The sequence below is a fragment of the Tyto alba genome, unplaced genomic scaffold (genome assembly GCF_018691265.1).
Source record: "Tyto alba isolate M040663 unplaced genomic scaffold, T.alba_DEE_v4.0 Super-Scaffold_42, whole genome shotgun sequence".
NCBI lineage: Eukaryota > Metazoa > Chordata > Aves > Strigiformes > Tytonidae > Tyto > Tyto alba.
Window position 1 is genome coordinate 30,908,285 of NW_024881318.1, and position 18,928 is coordinate 30,927,212.

The window sequence follows — 18,928 nt, forward strand, 5'->3', positions numbered from 1 at the left end:
TATTCTAAAGACTGAGGAGGAGGCCAGTTCTACCTGTCATATAATCTGCAGCTGTTCTAATTTAGCTTGGGATTGTTCCATCTCTGTGATTTGGTTACCAAGATTTTGGCTAGCATGTTACATTTGGTGAGCAGTGTATCCTTTGCAAAGTATTTGGAGACTTCCTAACATAAACATTACTGTTAGTATTTATAGTCCTTATGTTCTTAGATTTGGGAAAAAAATCCATCTTGACCATAAAGGTGTAAGTCTTGTGATGTCTGTAACAAGCTGCTTGTTTTTAATTCTCTTCCTGTTATGTGTTTATATTGCTGTAGTCAGACAAGTTCATTCTGTTAGAAATGTTATAGACATATTCTCAGTGACAGATTTGATCCCTAGAGGTGTCAGGATATTTAGCAGTTCAGAGAAGCTGAGTTGGTTTTCATTTCAATAGCAGGAGTCACACAGAGTCTCAAGATTAATTTAACCAGTGCTGCTTTGTGGGATCCAAAAAGGAACAATTCACTTATGTTTCCAACACAGAAACACTGCAGAGACTGTACAGGATATTTTTCTTCCAGCACCACACAAGTGCGTTATCTCTCACTTCCTAGTGGTGTTTGTATGCAGGTTATTTCTGCATACTCTGTCCTCTCTGAGCAATGAATTGTACAACCAGAATCAGACGTGCTCTCAGTCCAGATTGTTTTCCATTTACTTTTACAGTTTAAAAGAGAAAGGGGAGGGAATGTGTTAGTGATTAGGCCGATACATACACTGAGAAATATCAATTGCCTCCTTAGTTTTACCATAGCTATCTCAATCATTATACATAAACCTTTTGAGAGGAGACATGAGAACTCTCCTGGCTTTGGCCGCAGACCACACTGAGAAGCCATTCAACTGGCTATTCACTTCTACCAGGGGCTCTTGTGTTTACCAGGGGTAATCTGCTGTGCTATGCTACTCAATCTGTAATTCTAGACGTCCAGGTCTTGTAGTTGGCAGTACACTAAATCACAAATTTTCTGGCTGGTTTAAGGGGCCTAATGAAATGCTAATCAATAAGGCAGTTGCTGGAGCTGTGTTTAGAGAAAAGGACTAATGGCTGCAGCAGGACAGACCTTAACCTGATCAGTAGGGTATGTTACTGGTGATCATCCCAACTAGATTTCTGAGGAACTAATTATCAGTGATGGTGGAGTAACCATCATATTTTTCATGGACAGGATAATAAATATTTTTGCATTTTTGTAGTCCTGTCTAAGCCTTGGCTCATGTTTATAGTCGACACTGGGTTTCAGGTAAGTACAAGTTATGGGGTCATGGTATTCACAGGACTGTAATTAATTTTACCCTCCCAGCCATTATGTGTCTCAAACAATTTGAAAATGTTTTCTAGGTTTTTAGTGGATATAGTGTAAAGCTGTTTTAAATCTTGATCTTTAGTAAATCTCAAGACAGGTAGTCAAATTAATCATTTAACCGGGAAGTTGACCTTAGAATTATAGACTGTAGCCTCCAGGTTTCTCTGAGACACTATTAGGACTGCCTCCCTTTACCTGATCATTGAGATGTTTGCTTTTATTTTTTTAAATGGCTATGCTCCTGCTCAGGATTTACTAAAAAATAAGGTATGGTGTGAGAAGTAGTACGTAATTTGAAACAGGACCCAGAATGAATTGAGGAGAGAAACTTTTAGGTTTTCATTGCCAGTATAGGAAACGTTACAGGACATAAAAGAGCAAGGGGTTAATGTTATTTTTTAGAAACAGAAGCTATGAGATTGCATTATGACACCATTTTGAATGGGATTGTAAAGTAAATTTACTAGAGTAATTCTAAGGGGTTTTTTCAGGGGTGAAATCAGAAACGTCACACTGATATGCCAAATATTCTAAAAATCAGTTCATTTGGTAATCTTCACATCTCTGTATAACTTCTGTTTCACTAAACCAGCTCCTTAATTTAATTAAAGGTACTTTCATTACAAGAAGAACTAGTGGCTACTGTCCAACCCTTAGGTTAGTGCCTACTTTTTAGTGGCATTCTTAAAAATGTTTAATTTCTACCTTTCTGTGCTCAAACTTAACCTAGCCCTGCCTCTTCTGAAATCTTGGTGAAACATCATTTTTATGACATAGTGTCTGCTGCTTTTCCTTTCCTTTATGCACTCACCTACATGCTTTTTCATCCCCTCCTCTACCTCACACTTCTACTATTGCACTAGAAACCTCATTTTTATGGGGGACCCAAACAAGCGTTCAATGTCATATGGCTCCTTGAGAAATGCCATTTTCATTTCAAGTAACATTTGAAAACACATTTCTGTTCCTTACAAAGAAAAAAAAAACAGGAAAAATCCCACTGCCCAATTCCAAATTGGAGGAATTAAAGGATATTAGTTTTCAATGTCTTCAGTATTTTTAGCTAACTGCTTAATATGCTTTTGGATATGGTTATAGTTACCAGCAACTTTTGTACTAATGGTTTCCATTTAATTTCCATTAGTTTCTTGCTCTGTTTTTTGTAAATATTACCTGTAATTATGTGCCATTTACTGCTGGAAGAATAAGTAAGTGCATATTTAAAATGCAGTCCACTGAAATTTTAGTCTGAAATTTAATTTTTAAGTGCATCTCTTTAAACATGATAGCACTGATGATTCAGTCACATGACTTGCCATTAACTGTATCACAAACATTTCCTGTAGCTTAACTCGCTATCCCTGTCCCTTGCCCTCTTGAAATAAATGGACTTCCAGCAACAGTTTTGACAATACTCTTGTCTACAAGTAATAAAACATCTGGAAATTAGGCTAGATGGATAAAACAGATCCATGTAATAATACGTATCTGGCATTCATACAACCTCTGTATAATGCACGTTTTTTATGGACCAGATGTGGTATTTATGTGTTATGAGGAACAGAGGCATGTTCAGTCATGCTTTTTATTGCATTTAAATGCAAGGTATATTTTAATAACTCTCAAAGGGAATTGTCCCCTATTGATTAGAAGCTGTCAGTGTGTTAGACATAAACCTGAAAAAGCAAATGAATCTGTCAGAAAACTGTGGATGTAATTTAAGTTGACATTAAGCTGTATACTTATTGTGAGTTGGCTTCAAAAAAAAAAAAGAAGAAGAAAAAGGCAACTAATAAATTTCTACTTATTCCTCCAGTGAAGGTGATCTATGAATCCTTTGATCTAAAAGTTGTTTATTTCTTCTCTAGGACTGTGTTCTGTTACATTTACAGGTCTATGAAATAATTATTCTTTTACATTTACTCTTCAGCCTTTCACATTTTCTCATTAAGACAACAGCTTTGCCTAAAAGCCAGCTGCACAGTCTCCATTTTTACAGTCTTGCACGGCATTTTCAAGTAAGGTCAACTGAACATCTATTGGTTGGAAAAGGGATTCCACTGAACCATGTCCACCTTGCTTTTGTCTTTGTTACTTTCCAAACAGCCCTGAAAAGCACGTAACTGAGCTGTTCTCTCCTCTGCACCTTTTCTTTGTCTAAGGTTTTTACTATTTCCAGCCTGAATCATTGCTGCTTTTTCAAGAATGACACCGAAGATTTTCTTTCATTTACCATTCCCATTTCTGTTGAACCCATAGAGCTCTGTCTACGTGAGATGATCCTACAATATTCTGCACTTGCTATAATCCTTGTTTAATGTCCTTTTCTGTGATTACTACCTGTAGAAGAGCTGTCAATGTCAATTCTCTCTTACAGATGCTTTAGGGTTTGGTTGTTTTTTTTTTTTATCTGCAATATCTCCTCAAATAAATCCTCTATATTTCCATATATATATTATAGCTTGTTTTAAAGCAAGCACACTGAGGCCAGCCTCGGCAGGTGTCAGTACCAGAATACCACTATAGTTCTTCTAGTGTAGCCTTCCTTCCCTTGGCTTTTGCTCCCTTTCAGTAAAAGTTTTCAGTGATGCAGACTTGGCAGCTATGAATTTTTTTTTTTCAATTTTGTAAGAAGACTCCAACTAATGCAGTAATTTGCTTAATTATATTCTGAAGTAGTGAAGGCCAGAAATCTTGTAGCCATCCTTGAGCCTGAAATGATTTTTTTAAGCCTGCTACTCTCCTTACAGTTTGTTTGCGTGTCACTGACCTCTCACAATCTCTACAGCACTGCCAGGCTTCTTCCTTGCTGCAGCTCTGTCTCTGCTGAAATTCTTATTCATTCTTGAATCATTTCCTGTCTCAACTATTTCAGCTCTTTCTTTTACAGTTCTTCTAAATCCCTACACTCTTAAGCTTCAGGAGACCCAGAATACTGTGTGTGGATTACTTTTTCATGTATATTCTTCATCCATCCCTCCAGTCAGGCATCTTTGAACTCAAGTTCAACATCAAGCTTCTGCTTTCCAGAACTCTCGCTGGATTTGTATCTCCTTTTCCAATTTTGAGTCTGTAACGAGCAGAGTGGGTATACATGCTTCGTTCATTAACAAGATTGAGGAATGCAAAAGGAAATTATGGATTAGAGAAAAAAGCCTGACGTTCCAGTCCAAGGTTCACAGTGTTTCTGTAAACCCCTCCTTGATTGTAGTAGTAAGGTGTCACCTATGGATTTATGCATAATCTGTAGCCCTGACAGAGAGGGACTAAAGCACTAGTATGTCTCAGCATTAACGTGTAATTTAGATATGAGAGACAACACAAAGTGGTTGCATTGGGAAAACAAACAAACAAACAAACAAACAAAAAAAAAAAAACAAAACCAAAAAACCAAAACATTCTAAGCCAAAATATTAGAGTGCTCTCAAAGCCCAAATTTGAGACTTTTTTTTTTTTTTTTAGTTTGTATGTGTGAGGTTTTTCTCCCTCTTCCCCCATTTTCAAATATACTCAACCTGCTTGTGTCTGACATCTTTACTGGCCAGTGAGGTTATCCCAGTATGAAAGACATACAGCAGGCACCACAGGAAACCAGTGTGGTCAAACATAAACCACCTGACTGAGCTCAAACACAAGAAGGAAGTGTATGGGAAGTGGAAAACTGGATATACTACTAAGGAGGGGTCTGTAAGTATCACTTGGGCATGCAGGCATAGAATTAGCGACACCAAAGTTTGGCTAGTATTGAAGCAGACAAGGCATGTGAAGTGCAACAAGAATGGCTTCTGCTGGTATGTTTCAGCAAAAGGAAGACCAGGGAAGACAAGCTGATCTACTAAAGAAGGGCATAGAAGAGGCTGAGGCACCCAATGCTTTATTTATTTCAGTCTTTACTAGCAGAATCTTGCTAAACCTTTCAGGTTCTGTCAGTCCTGTTCAATCTTTTTATCAGTGATCTGGATGCAGGAGTTGAATGCACCATTATTAAGTTTGCCGATGATATCAAACTGGGAGGTGCTGCTGACTCTCTTGAGGGACTAGAGGCCTTGCAGAGAGATTTAGATAGACTGGAACATTAGGCAATCATCAGTGGCTTCAACTTTAACAAGAAGAAACGCTGCATTCTGCATGTGGAGTTGGGAAATGCTGGATACAAGTATAAATTGGGAGAGGAGTGGCTGGAAAGCAGCCCTGGAGAAAGGAATCTGGGGGTGCTGGTTGACAGCAGGGTCAATATGAGCGAGCAGTGAGCCCTGGCAGCCCAGAGGGCAAACTCCATCCTGGGGTGCATTAAACACAGCATAACCAGCTGGTCAAAAGAGGTCATTATCCAACTGTATTCAGCATTGGTTGTGGCCTCACCTTGAGTATTCTGTGCACTGGAGAGCCCTACAATTTAAGGAGGATGTGAAAGTGAACTAAGAAGGATGTGAAAAAGATGAATGCATTCAGGGGAGGGCAACAAAGCTGGTGAAAGGACTGTAAGAAGTGTCCTACGAGGAGCATGTGAGGACTCCAGGTTTGTCTAGTTTGGAGAAAAGGAGGCTGAGGGGTGACCTTATTGCTCTCTGCAGCTCCCTGAGGAGATCAAGGTGCTGAGCTCTTCTCCCTGGGATCCAGTGACTGGACGCATGTGAATGGTTCAAAGCTGTGCCAGGGGAGGTTTAGACTGGACATCAGGAAGCATTTCTTTACCAAGAGGGTGGTCAGACACTGGAACAGGTTTCCTGGAGAGGTGGTTGGTGCCCCAAGTCTGTCAGTGTTTAAGAGGCATTTGGACAATGCCCTTAATAACATGCTTTAACTTCTGGTCAGCCCTGAAATGGTCAGGCAGTTGGACTAGATGATCATTGTAGGTCCCTTCCAACTAAACTATTCTGTTTTGTTCTGTTCTATTCTATTCTATTCTATTCTCATAAGGCTTCCGTGACTATTAGTGAAGTTTAGAGGAGAGAGATACTACCCACAGTAGAGCGGTATCAAACTAGGAAATACTGAAATAAGATGGATGTATACTAATCCATGGAACCTTGCAACCATGGAACAAGCAGAAACAATTTCTACAACAATATGTGAAGTCCTGCACTTGAGGCAGAAAAAACCCGGGCATTACTAAAAGCTGGGCACTGACAGGTGAAAGACCAGCTTTGTAGAAAAGGACTGGGTCTCTTGGTGGACAGGAGGTTGAAACTGAGTCAGCAGTGTGACCTTGCAGTGATGAAGGCAAACAGCATCCTGGGTGGTATAAGCAAGATCATCATCAGTAGGTTGAAGGAAGTTGGTATCTGTCACTGTTGGAGATTTTTCAGAATTTGCCTGGAGATTTTCAAAAGGACCATAAGCAACCTGATTTAACTGCAGAGGTAACCCTCCTTTGAGCAAGAGGTTGGACTAGATACCTCCAAAGACCCATTCCAGCCAATATTCTATGATTTTGACACAATAAATAAGATAATCTGATATCGGTTAGTCAGTTGAGGAATCTCAGCTCTCAAAACAAATTTAATCACTTAATAGGGAAGTGCAGAGTAAATTCTATGGGCTTTATGGAGTTTATATTTAAAAGTGCTGCATATATAAGAAAGATTTGACTTGAAATAGTTTTAACTTTGTCTATTCATAAAATGAACAATCATACATATATAATCGGTGTGGTTATTGATATACACACTTCCCCAAGGCCCTAATCTTTACTGTGAATATTTAATTTATTGTTCTAATTTCATTTAGAATTACAGTGTGGAGCCTGAGAGTTGTGATCTGAAAGCTTTGACTATGGAGAGTCTCAAAGAAAATAAGACTAAACACTGATTCACAATCCAAAGAGGTACCACAATATAACTACGAGGCATTTGCAAGCAGTATTGCTCAGTATACTGAGTAAGACCTGTTGAAAAGACTTTAAAGATTTATTGTGATATATTTTTGAGAAAAGCTTTTTTTAAGCGATAAAGAAAACCTTACAAAATATCAAGTTTCAGAAAAAAAAAAATCCAACAACAGTACATTTAAAGTGAACTGTGGATTTTAAGAGCTGCAGAATGGTTTTGATTGCAGTTAAACAGTAATATTTTCTTTGTATAGACCCCAGTAACAGATGTCGCTTTCTTTTTTGGCAGTCTGTAAGTAATCTCTTTTGTTCAGTGACCTCTAAGGCTTGTGTATTGCATTTGCAGTTTAATTTGTCAGAAGAGATGGTGTGATCATGTAATTTAACTCCTGCTTCTTGTGGTCATTAGTTACTTGTATTACCTGGGATGTTTTGTGTAAATGTTATTCATCATACTGATATAAATAAATGGTATCAGGAATATACTATACTAATCTATAATGCCTTTTATTATAATTTTCAACACTATGTTTGGTCAGCTGAAGAGCGCTTAGGAAGCCAGCTTCATTCAAGTCAATTGTGCAGATAGGAAGAATGTGCAGTCAAATGGTAACCCGTGCTTAGAACTGCCTCTACCGTTGCTGATAGTGCAAATGTCTTTAAAGCAAACCCCTGGCTGGAGGAGATTTGTGCTATTCACCTTTTGTGTTCCTGAAGTAGCACGTAGGTACTGCCATTTTTCTGCTTTCCAACCCTAAGGGCAATTGAATGTAAATGCTGTGAAAAGAAGCTTGAAGGTAGCTTCTTGCTTTGGCTGTAGCTGGAACTGGAAAAAGGGGAAATAAAGAGAGGAAGACAGTTTAAAGCCATATCTGTCTACTGCATTCAGTTCTGCCAAGATCTGCTGTGCCAAGGTGCCAATATTTCAAGAAGACTGATTAATATCATTAGCCATATGTTTTGTCATATGTAGAGTTATTATTTTTTTTTAAATAATCAGACAAAAAGACACCTCAGTGAGAAATGCGTACCACTAGGCAAAGAGGCTGAATAAATAGCTACACATTCTTATAAAGCTCAAGTTAATTTTCTGGTGAAAAATGAGGTTTGGATTTATTATCTTATGCTTTCTTGACACTTCATATTAGTTTTGCAGAATGATACAACATAGAATCTACCACTATCTAGTTTACAGGCTTTACTATTCATAAGGAAATGGGAAAATACTTAGGTCCTGAAAAGAGAAAAACGTCAGAAAATAGGCTTGCAGACAGGAGTTTGATACTACACATATGTGATGGCATAACATTTTAGTTTTTCAGTTCAGAAGTCAGAATGGTTTGAAGTCATTTAGAGTTGTGTCTTCCAACAAAAGAAACATGTAGAAAATTTGGTGGTTTGCTGAAGGCGCCTGATTCTGTTGCCGGCAAAGGCAAAAGGCAACTTGTCTCTACCTCACTGAAAGCACGATTGGATGCCTAATAAAATTACTGTGTAATACAGCATGATTGGCAGTTCCTGCTTAGGAAGCCAAGGAATAAAATAGCAGAGGCGTTGACGTTCACTGGCAAAACTCCCATTGACTTCACAGGAGCTGGGTATTAGTCTTAAATGATTAATGTTGAGAAAATGTACTTCAGAAACTTTGAGTTAATCTGTTGGTTCAGATCAGGGTAGAGTGGACAACTATGTCTACAGGCATTAGCAGGTCAGACCTATCTTTTCATGATTGTGGGTTTTATTGAAATAAGTGGATCATATAGAGGGTGTGGTACCAAAACCTATTGGGGTGGAATCTGTGCAATCCTTCCAAAATCAGTCCATTACCAGGGTGTGACTGAGTATATTTTGGCTGTGCAACTGTCAGACTCCCCTCTCTGCAGCTCCTTTTACCTTTATGGACAAATAATGCTAAGCTAGGAGGGCAGCTAAGAAAAATGTATGTTGTTAACAGTTAGGATACACCCTGAATTAACTATGCCAAGATAGAGCAAGACAGGAATGTGCAAAGAGAAATAAATACATGCAGAAAACAAGAAAGGAAAAAAATATCATTGTCATGAGTTCCTTAAGAATGTGTTTATCTATAAAAAATAAGTAATTGTACTATAAGTAATAATAAAAGAGGGAGGAGGGATGTACTTAAAGAGGGAAGGGTGGAGTTAGTTCTACATTTGTGAGCCTAGGTAATATAAATGCATGTCTGCTTCACTAGACATAATTGCCTAGCTCCGTAATAATTAGTAAGACAAAACCATGTCTCCAATCATCTGTCTACTGTCTTCAACAAAGGCAGGATTCACCTGATCCCTTTTCAGGTGTCTGATGTTTGTTCATGATAAGGGATTGCCTAAACAGTGAGTTTAACATCATTTCTCATGAGCTTTGGACAGTTTCTTGCCTTGCCTGGTGCCATGTGCTTGTCTCCCAGTCAAAGACAGGGAGGGTGTCCCTGTCCTGCCCTGCCTGCAGAGGTGCTGACTTGGGGCAGGCATCACCCACCTCACTGCGAGGGAGAGCGGCGAGAGACGGCTGCAGAACTCAGCACACGTTTTACAACTATTGTGGTTTAAAAAGAGGTGTCTAAAGCATTATACCTAGCAAGTAAACAGTTGAATGTGATGGTAGTTCCATGGTAGTAGTAGCTGTGGGGCTGTAACTATAACACTAGATGAAGAACTATTACTAGTTTGAAGAGATTCCCTCTTCTTACAAACCTTGTTGTAGTAATAAATTAATAAGGGATCTTTTTCTTTTGATCCCTTAAAACAATGGACCGGATTTTTTTGATTTCTCATACAGGAGTATAGTGGGTTATGCTGAAATACTCAGAATATTTAGGATATACTAAAAGGAAAAATTTGACATGTTAAGGAGTCTAAAAATTATTCCTTGTTTAAATTTACTCTGAAGATCATGGAAAAAAAAAATTGTGATTAATATTTGGATAGTCTGGGAGCCCTGTGTTTTAGTAGTTTAATTTCTATAGTCTGTTTATTGAGATGCATTAGCATGAAAAAGCTAAACCACACTGCATGACTTAATGCATGTTTTAGAAGTTCACACGTTAATGTTATTTGATAGGAAGTAAGATGTAGGAACTGAGAAAATTTAAAACTCTTTTGGCCTCATTCAACACAGCTCTTGTGTAGAAACACATCTTCACTAGACCTCCTCAGAGAAGCAACATAAAATAATTTTCTTTACTGATTTTATAAAAACTGTATGGAATCTGCTATGTCAGCCATAAAGGATAATTCTATGTTGTTTCTTCTTTTTTTAAAATCTTTTTTTTCCTTTTATCTGAGTGTGATCTGGAAAAATCAATGGCATCTGATAAAACTACTTACGATTTTTGTCATGTATTTCGTACCTCAAAGATTTCTCCCCGTTTAACATACTGGAATAAAGATCCCTAGCAGAATGAAAGCTTCTTGAAATGTACTTGAGCAGAAATGAACAGAAGGTCTTTCCAAAGTAGCTTAGTCATAGGAGTTCAAGTAATCCTCTAGGCAAATTTTAGGATTCTGCCTGCATATGCACACAGCTTTCATTTGCATGAAAATCTGGCAGCTATATTAACTTACTAAGGTTTTTAGGTCTTTTCAATCATCATATGAGCAATGAAGATGTAAAATTTGCTTGAAAAATGTTGGAAGTCAGATTTCCAAATATGATGAATTTTCATATAATTGGTGATCCATAAACTTCATGTGTTTATTTCTACTTGAGAAAATGAGACTGCAAATGCACAAACCCAAGTTCTAGTGGGCTTATGTGTGTGTGTGTGTGCTCTAAGTGTACTGGTATCTCACACAAGCTACTGAGCACTTAGAGATACCTGCTTAGATATTTTGGTAAACTATTACTTCTGAATTACAAAGTCCATGTATGTGTACTGTACTTGACAACTGCTATGTGAGGACCACTGTCTTAAGGCTGCCAGCCCGTGCCCCCATCTGTTTATTGTCATATGACAAAGCTTGCAAGTATTTTTCTATCCAGAACATGTGATATGTGCAGTTTATCACAATAAGCAATGATTTTCAAAGATGTTTAGAGAATGTACTAGTGGGAATCTTCTGATCTTTTAGCCAGCACAGGATATGATTGCTTCCACAGCTGAAGGTGCATTACTCCTGTAAGAAAAACCTGATGTTTCCTCCAATCAATTATTTGGATGTGGTGAGTCATGAGGTTTTGTTATTCTATTTGAGCAAAATTTGAAGTTTACATACAGATGAAAGTAGATTCTGAAAAGGAAATTGCCTGTTAACTAAAACCTTAGATACATTTCTTTAAGAAAGCCCAAGTGATCAGTGATCAGCTAGCTATCTTCCAACTATGCACTTCAAATTCTTTTTAATTTAATGTGTTACCTCTTTTACATCTTAACACACAACCTGTTACAAAAGACAGAAGCTATCTTTTGTATTTCCAAACTACTGTCTTTTCTTTAAGCCAAGATATACATATGTTGACATGCCAAGTGGCTCCTTCTTCAGGTAGGAAAGTAAAAACATGTTCAGACATGTCCTTGAGGTTGGGAAAAATGCCAGAAAATGTTTAGCTTATATAAAGCATCAACAGTTTCATTTTTACTACTTTCAGCAGCAATCAGATCTCTAATTAAACTCGATTAGCCTAAAATAAAGCAGAGCTTTGAAGATGCAAATCAATAATCAGAGTAAATGCCACACTGACTGTACTAAGAAAGTTCTGAAGCTTTGGCCACACTACACATTCTTCCAAGTTTAAGCCCTTCTACTTAACTTGGGTTTAACTAAATCGTCCGAATTAACATTTAGAACAGGGAGGGAACAGGCCTTTTTTGGAATACAATTCATGTAAGAAATCTGGTTTCCCCTCACTGTTGAATGATAAACTTGCAATGTTTTGCCTATTATGATGTGACATTTCTTCACTCATAAACTGTTTTGGTTTTTTTATTTTTTTTTAAGAAAGGTTTTGCTGCAGATCTAAATGCACCAGCACTGCAACAACAGTGGATTAATCTTCTACAAATGCTTACCAAATAAAAAAATCAAACTAACACCATGAAGGATTTAAACCTTTGTATAACACATGGGCTCTGTGGCAGGATCCAATTCACTGGTTTCCTTTGTACACAAAAACAATAAAGTCTGAAATAAAGGCTTCGAGAGAGTACATAAACAAGTCTTAAAACAAGCAAATGTGTCCTTTTAAGACCTTCTCTTAAACAGACACAGGCTGATGAGGACACTGAGGCTACTTGTGCATATAAGAATGCCTGGGAAACAACCCCTGCTGTAGGCAACATGTTCAAAAGTTAGATCTAAACCACAGAAATACCAACTCCATAGGACACATTTCATTCTGTTAAAATGTCTGGAATCAGATTACTTAGTCATCACAATTATCAGGCTTCACAGAGTAAGACTAGGTAACTGAGACTCTATTTTAACCTTCTCATGTTCTGCCAAGAGCCTTCAAAAGTGTTTCTTTCTTAAGTGTTCTTAAGTATCTGTAAAAATGCTATTTAAGAACATCCAGAATTAATGTGGCCTCAAAACTACTAATAATGCTGTTCCAGATGTTTGTGGTGAATTGTTCAGCAGGAAAATTAATAAAGCCATACTTATACAAACAAGCTTGCTTTAAAATACTTGTCTGGATCTGTCCTAAACCTATAAAAATCAGGAAATTCCATACTCTCTGTCTTTTCAGAGCAGTGGTCCCCAACAAAACATGTTAAGCTTCCAAATTTCTCATGCATTTTGAATTGGAAACAATATAAACTTTACAGTTTACTTTGGTTCTGTGGACCACTTCCCATGACCTCATGGCCTGTGTTTGGAAACTGGTCCTCTAAGATGTATATATATGACAATGGAAAGCATGACTACAATACATCTGTTGTCTGCCACTTTAATTTGGTACAGTGGATAATAGTAGCATTGAGACATAGATTTTTGGCAGGTGAGCAACTTAGATTTACACCCAAGGTCCTGATCTACCTACATATCCATAAAAACAGATTAGCTCAATGTCCCCTGGACACTGAAAAACAGAAGGAGCAAAAAAGGGACTTCTGTCATGTTTCCTCTTACCCACCCAAAGAAATCCAAAGCTCTCTCCTAAGTATGTGATGCATTAAGGGCATTTCAGCTCCTATGCCTTGCCTTCTTTTTTCTGGTATCTGTTGCTGTATGTCTTGACTTTTCAGCAGGCCCAAATTGGTGAAGAGTTAGTTCCCTCCTGACTTGAGGACAAAATAGCATCTAAGTGAGGGGAACAGTATAACAAGTCCACAAGCTAAAACATTTTTTTTTTTTTGAGACGTACATGTCTGTGTTTTCAGACATGAGTGACTTGAAGTTGCATAACCAAAAAAGCATGTGGATTCCTATCTCATGTCAAAAATCATTGTCCTTAAATACACTGAATAAAAGTCCTTAAATAGTCCTTGAGTATTAAAAGTCCTTAAATACTTTGTATTTAATTGTGCAGTGCTACTCATGAACATAAGAATAGCTAGTTAGATGTGTATTCTGTCCTTACAATGCCACAGCTATTCATTTGTATGAATACATTTTTGTCTTCCTGCTTTCAATACTAACATAAAAGATGAAGACTAGCAAAAAATCTCCATCATTTAGGGGTCTCCCTAGATGACACCTGTCCTCTGTTTAAATTACCTAGTCCCTTCTTATAGATCAAACAATTAATAGTATGAAGTACAGCCCTATTCTCAGAGGCTCATGAGAGTTGGTCGGTTCCAAGCTTAGCTCTGTAGGGGCTTGAAGGGGTCAGGAGGAACTGGCCCATGGTCTGTGCAGGACTAGAAGATGTGGGGAACTCATGAGTCCCTAGCATGGAGGCTCTTCACACAGTGGGAAAACCTGAAATGAGAAGCCAGTTTTGCTGTCACCACTGGGGGCCACTGCTACTTAGCAAGAGAGAAGCGAAGGGAAGTTGCTGCAAGGCCTGGAGTCCGCACTGACTGGAGACAGAGAAGCAAGAAAGTGTCCCTGTGCGGAGTCACTGTTCAGAGATGGGAATAGACAGCAAAGATATGCACAGGGAATTGAAATCTCCTGACAGTGAACATAGGAATGAGATGCTAAGACTTCTGCTGAATGTCACCATGAGTCACAGCAGAAGTGGCACCAGCCACTCTTTGGAGTGGTACTCTCAGTCCTGTGCTGGTCCACATATCTATGGGAGGTGGCTTGCGTATCAGTGATAATTGGGACCACTTGCTAATCAATCCTGGTCAAAAGTGGGTCATCGTGACTGTTGTCTTCACTGGTCAGCAGTTTTCTTGCTTAGAGGGAGAACAAGCAAGATGGAATAGGCAAAAAATAAAGTCAGATAGCAGAGACTTTTTGAGGAAGAATTAGAGAACAAGACTAATTGGAAAATTATAAAATGGACAGAGGAATTATGTACAAAAGAGAAGTAGATGGCTTCTCCTTATAGTCTGAGATGTACTTTTTTCTAAATATGACTTTTCTATATAGGCACATACTGCTGGAATAATGCAGAATTGTGAATTCTGGACTAGATGCAGCAGTCAGACTTTTCCAAGGGTTTCTGCTAAGAATTAGGAAATCTCAGGTGAAAATCTTCTCACTCTGGACATTAACCACATCCACAGCATTATTTTACAGCCAAATTGACCATTTTGAAAATATTTTGTACAAAACATATTCAGCATTAAATAGAAACCAAGGCCTGACTTTTCCTAGGTCCTACACATAATATGATGGCATAACTCATAGACTTCAAATGGGCCAGTGTTCATATACTTTACAAGTGACAAGGGACTTACACCTTGCAACCATTTGTCACACTGACGCAATATACATGTTTTCATATTTTGTAGAAGAGCAGTTACATGTCGCATACGCCAACATTTGCCCCTTTGCACTGCTAGTTTTTAGACAGCAGCAGGTATTTTCTTTCAGGTCTGAGCTGCCATGTCATGCAAGAATGACATCGAAAAGGCCAGCCTGACTGAACATAACCCTTTTGAAAAAAGAAACATACATAGCGGTGAGAAAAGGAGAACAGGGCAAAGAGAGACTTCTCCCTCCAGAATTAGTGGGCAAAGTGGCATAATTGTTGCTAAGAACTGTTGAATGCGGACCTCCCACCAAACACTCCAAATACATCTCTGACACTAAACAAGCATTGTAACAGGTTGGTCTGTACCAACCCAAACCTCTGTTTGCAGGTCAGGCTGGAAAAGCCCATCAAAGGCAAATGATAAGAAAAGCAGGTGTGGGTCACTGAGGGGTGTTCCTGGCCCCAACCCCCTGGGAGATCTCTGGCACTGGTACTGCTATTGTACAGTGTTAATTAGATCAGTCTAATTAATTCATTCAAAGTGTAAATTAGGAAGGAATGAAGATAAATTACACTAATACATTTAACCCCATGCTGTTTATTTAGCAGTTGAACAAAATAATGTGGTTAAAAAGAGTCTAACAAGGCAAAAGCCCAAGACACAGCTGTTTAATAGCATTAAAAATGAGATCTCAGCCTGTGCTGCGGGCACATACTGCTTGTTTGCATTTAAAAGGGTTGCCAAGATAGCTGTACTGGCAAACCCTGCTGCTGTAGATGCAGCTGATACTAACAAAACAAAACAAAAAAGGTATTTCAATCTCCTGAATGAAATAACCTGCACTGAAAAATGGATTATCTTGCTGGTACAGCTCTGCCAGTATTATAACTCTTGCTGGTGTTGCTAGAGTAGTCTGGAAGATGTTTTAGCTACACAGCTATACTGCAAAATGTTTAAGTGTCAATAAAGCTATATTATAGTTTGCTATACATTCAAAGATCCAAGAACTTGTCTCGACACAGAAGCCAAACCAATTTAAATAAAGTGTGAGGTGAAACTCATTTAGTTAAAACAGCAGTGCTTCCCTGCACAGTAAGCTGGATTCCCTGTGCACGGCTGGGGGGTTGTAACTAGATCATCTTTAAGGCCCCTTCCAACCCAAACCATTCTATGATGATATGACTGGCTTGAGTTGACAAGTGTGGCACTTACAATTCCAGAGATGAAAACTGAAAATATTTGGGGTTTTACATGCTTTCTGTTTTTAAAGGCCCCACTTCCAATTCACATAATAATTTTTTCAGACCTCTTATTAAAAGGAACAAACAATAAAAGCAACCCTAAGAGATTATCAATTTCACATGACTCTAGAAGCTGGGGCTTCGAGAAAATGGCCAATTATCCTGTGATTTGTGATAAAATCATGATATTTAGCAACACTTCAAAGATCCTATCTATCCTGCCATACAAACACTAGGAGAAACATGTTTAAACTAGTTCAGTGGGCATGTTAAACTGTGTCCTGGGATAGGCTAGGCCAGCTTTGTTTTCAGCAGTGTCAAAATACAGATTGGCCCATCTACAAAACTGGCTTAACCGGAACTGTGTTTAATTGTGACCTGACTTAGTTCTTAGACCAACATAAACCAGGTCAAAGATTTGCTTTGGACCAGGTTAATTTCTTGAGTGTTTTTTCCATGCTAGCCAGGCAATCATTCTTATTCTGAATGTGTTATAAGCTGTATTTGGCCAGAGCTACCTAGTTTTAACTCCTGTGCAGAAAAAAGCAGAGGCACTGTGGATGGTCTTTGTCACCTGAGCATAAATAGGAGCTCCTGTGAACACATTCAGGAGAACTGCTGTTGTGGTTTGTAAGTGTTCCAGGTGTGGAATTACAGGCAGATGAATAGGTAGTTATTTTTTCTTCCTCTCTCTCTGCTCCCACCAGTAACACTACTTTACACAGTGCATATGCACTGAGTTACATGCACACAGAAGGGGCTAGCTGGCTGTGTAGTTTGTTTCCCCAACAGATGATGTCTAGCTTCATCCAATCATTCCGCCCTGATTAACTTCAACAGGTTCCTCATTTTATGGAGGACAAGGAAGATCAGTACTTCATCTGGTCACTCTCTTACAGGATTATTGCGTCATTTTGTTCATGCAGAGTATTGCCCGAATCTGTGTGCTGTGGGCAGCTGTGTATGTTGTCCTCGCTACAAACCTCATTTTTCACTGACCATTCCTCATAGCCTTGCTTAAAATCAGTTTTACAGTTCAGGTGTTGCCGAGTGATATACTAGGTAACACTATTCTACCATTTCTGGTTTTCACTCATGCTGATAATTCTGCCTGTTTGAAGTTTGTCCTGACACTGTATGAAGTGATACGTCCCTGTGTTTTTAGTTGCATAGGATGATATAATCTGACCGACAACAGACTACGGAATATTCACCATAATGGAGTTAGCTCTAAGGAGGCAGGATTTGGGTTGAATCTCTGCAGGTTTTGTTGGGGGAAAATGGGAGAAAACAGCATGAAGGCATTTTATGAGAAATATTATGACAGACGGAAAATCCTGGACTCGTAACATGGACGATCGAATGTGCAACAATGGTCGAACATTCACAGTCTAATCCCAAATCCTCTAGGGATACGACTCGAGTCAGCACTGGTGTCCGTGATTACCCCTTGTGTAAGGTCATTTACAATTTCCAAGATCTTCTCACACCTTAACAGCTTTGAAACATACTTTATTACATACAGATGTGCAGCATTTTTAGACCTTGCAATCTGCCATACTTCATGTCATAATCACACCATATTGTAAAAAGAAATAATCTACGAGACAAATTACTCTTTCATCTGCTCCCTGTTCAGCCATGCTCTCCAGGCTTGCATATGCCCCCAGGCTCTCTGGAGTTTGAGATGTGTCCTGCTGTACACTAACCGTGTGCTTATCTGCAGACTCGGGAGTCCAGCAACAGGAATACAAGTAAGCCTCAGCATGTCAGTGAACTGTTTGCAAGGATTTTTTTTAACCGGACAAACCTGAGTGATATTATGAAAAAATGAACAAATTCTCCAAACTGTTTTATGTACTAGTAGTTTCCTGCTGGTGAGCATAAAGTAATTGTTCCTATCGTCCTGGAAGCTTCTTCAGACCAGCGTCATTGCTTTAAATGGTATTAGCAAATGGTGAATTAGCAATACGAACAATGTTTGGTATGGTACCCTGGATTTTTCTTGTAGAAAGCTGCATAATACCATTATGTAAACGCTGCTGTTACATCTAGAGGATGTTGACTTTTGAAATCGGCCTTTTGCACAAGCACGTTTTCCTCATACCCTGTTAACTGGCAAGTAATTAAAGCCAGGCTTAGCGCTGGGCCGCTGCAGCACTCCCGTGCGCGGCCACGCGGCGGTAGCTCTGCGCCGGCCCCACGAGCGCACGGTGGCTCCGCGGCCAGGAGCGGTGCTCGCCCCCCCCGCCCGCTGCCCAGCGGCTGCTCTCCTCGGCTGCCCCCCGGGGCTCGGCGGGGCACGGCCATGCGGGCCAGGGGCAGCGCAGCCCCCGCGCCCCTCTGCGCGGCCCTCGCCCCCTCCCCACTCACGCCCCCGGTGCGGTTGTTTCGGTGCCTGCAAAGCGGAGCGCGGCCCCTCGGCTCACCCGCAGCACCCCGAGGGATGCCCGGCTTGCCCCGCGGGGCCGTGGGGAGCGCAGGCTGCGAGGCCGGCGGGCAGGGCAGGGGAGGGGCGGCCGCTCTGCAGCCCCCGGCGGGGCGGCGCGGCGGCACCTTCGCACCTCCCCTGCCGCCGGCCGGGACGGCAGCTCAAGGGAGAGCGCTGCCCTCGTCCTCCCGTCCCTCCCCCGCCTGTCACTCATCCGCTTTGCATAAACGCTCCTCCCGCCCA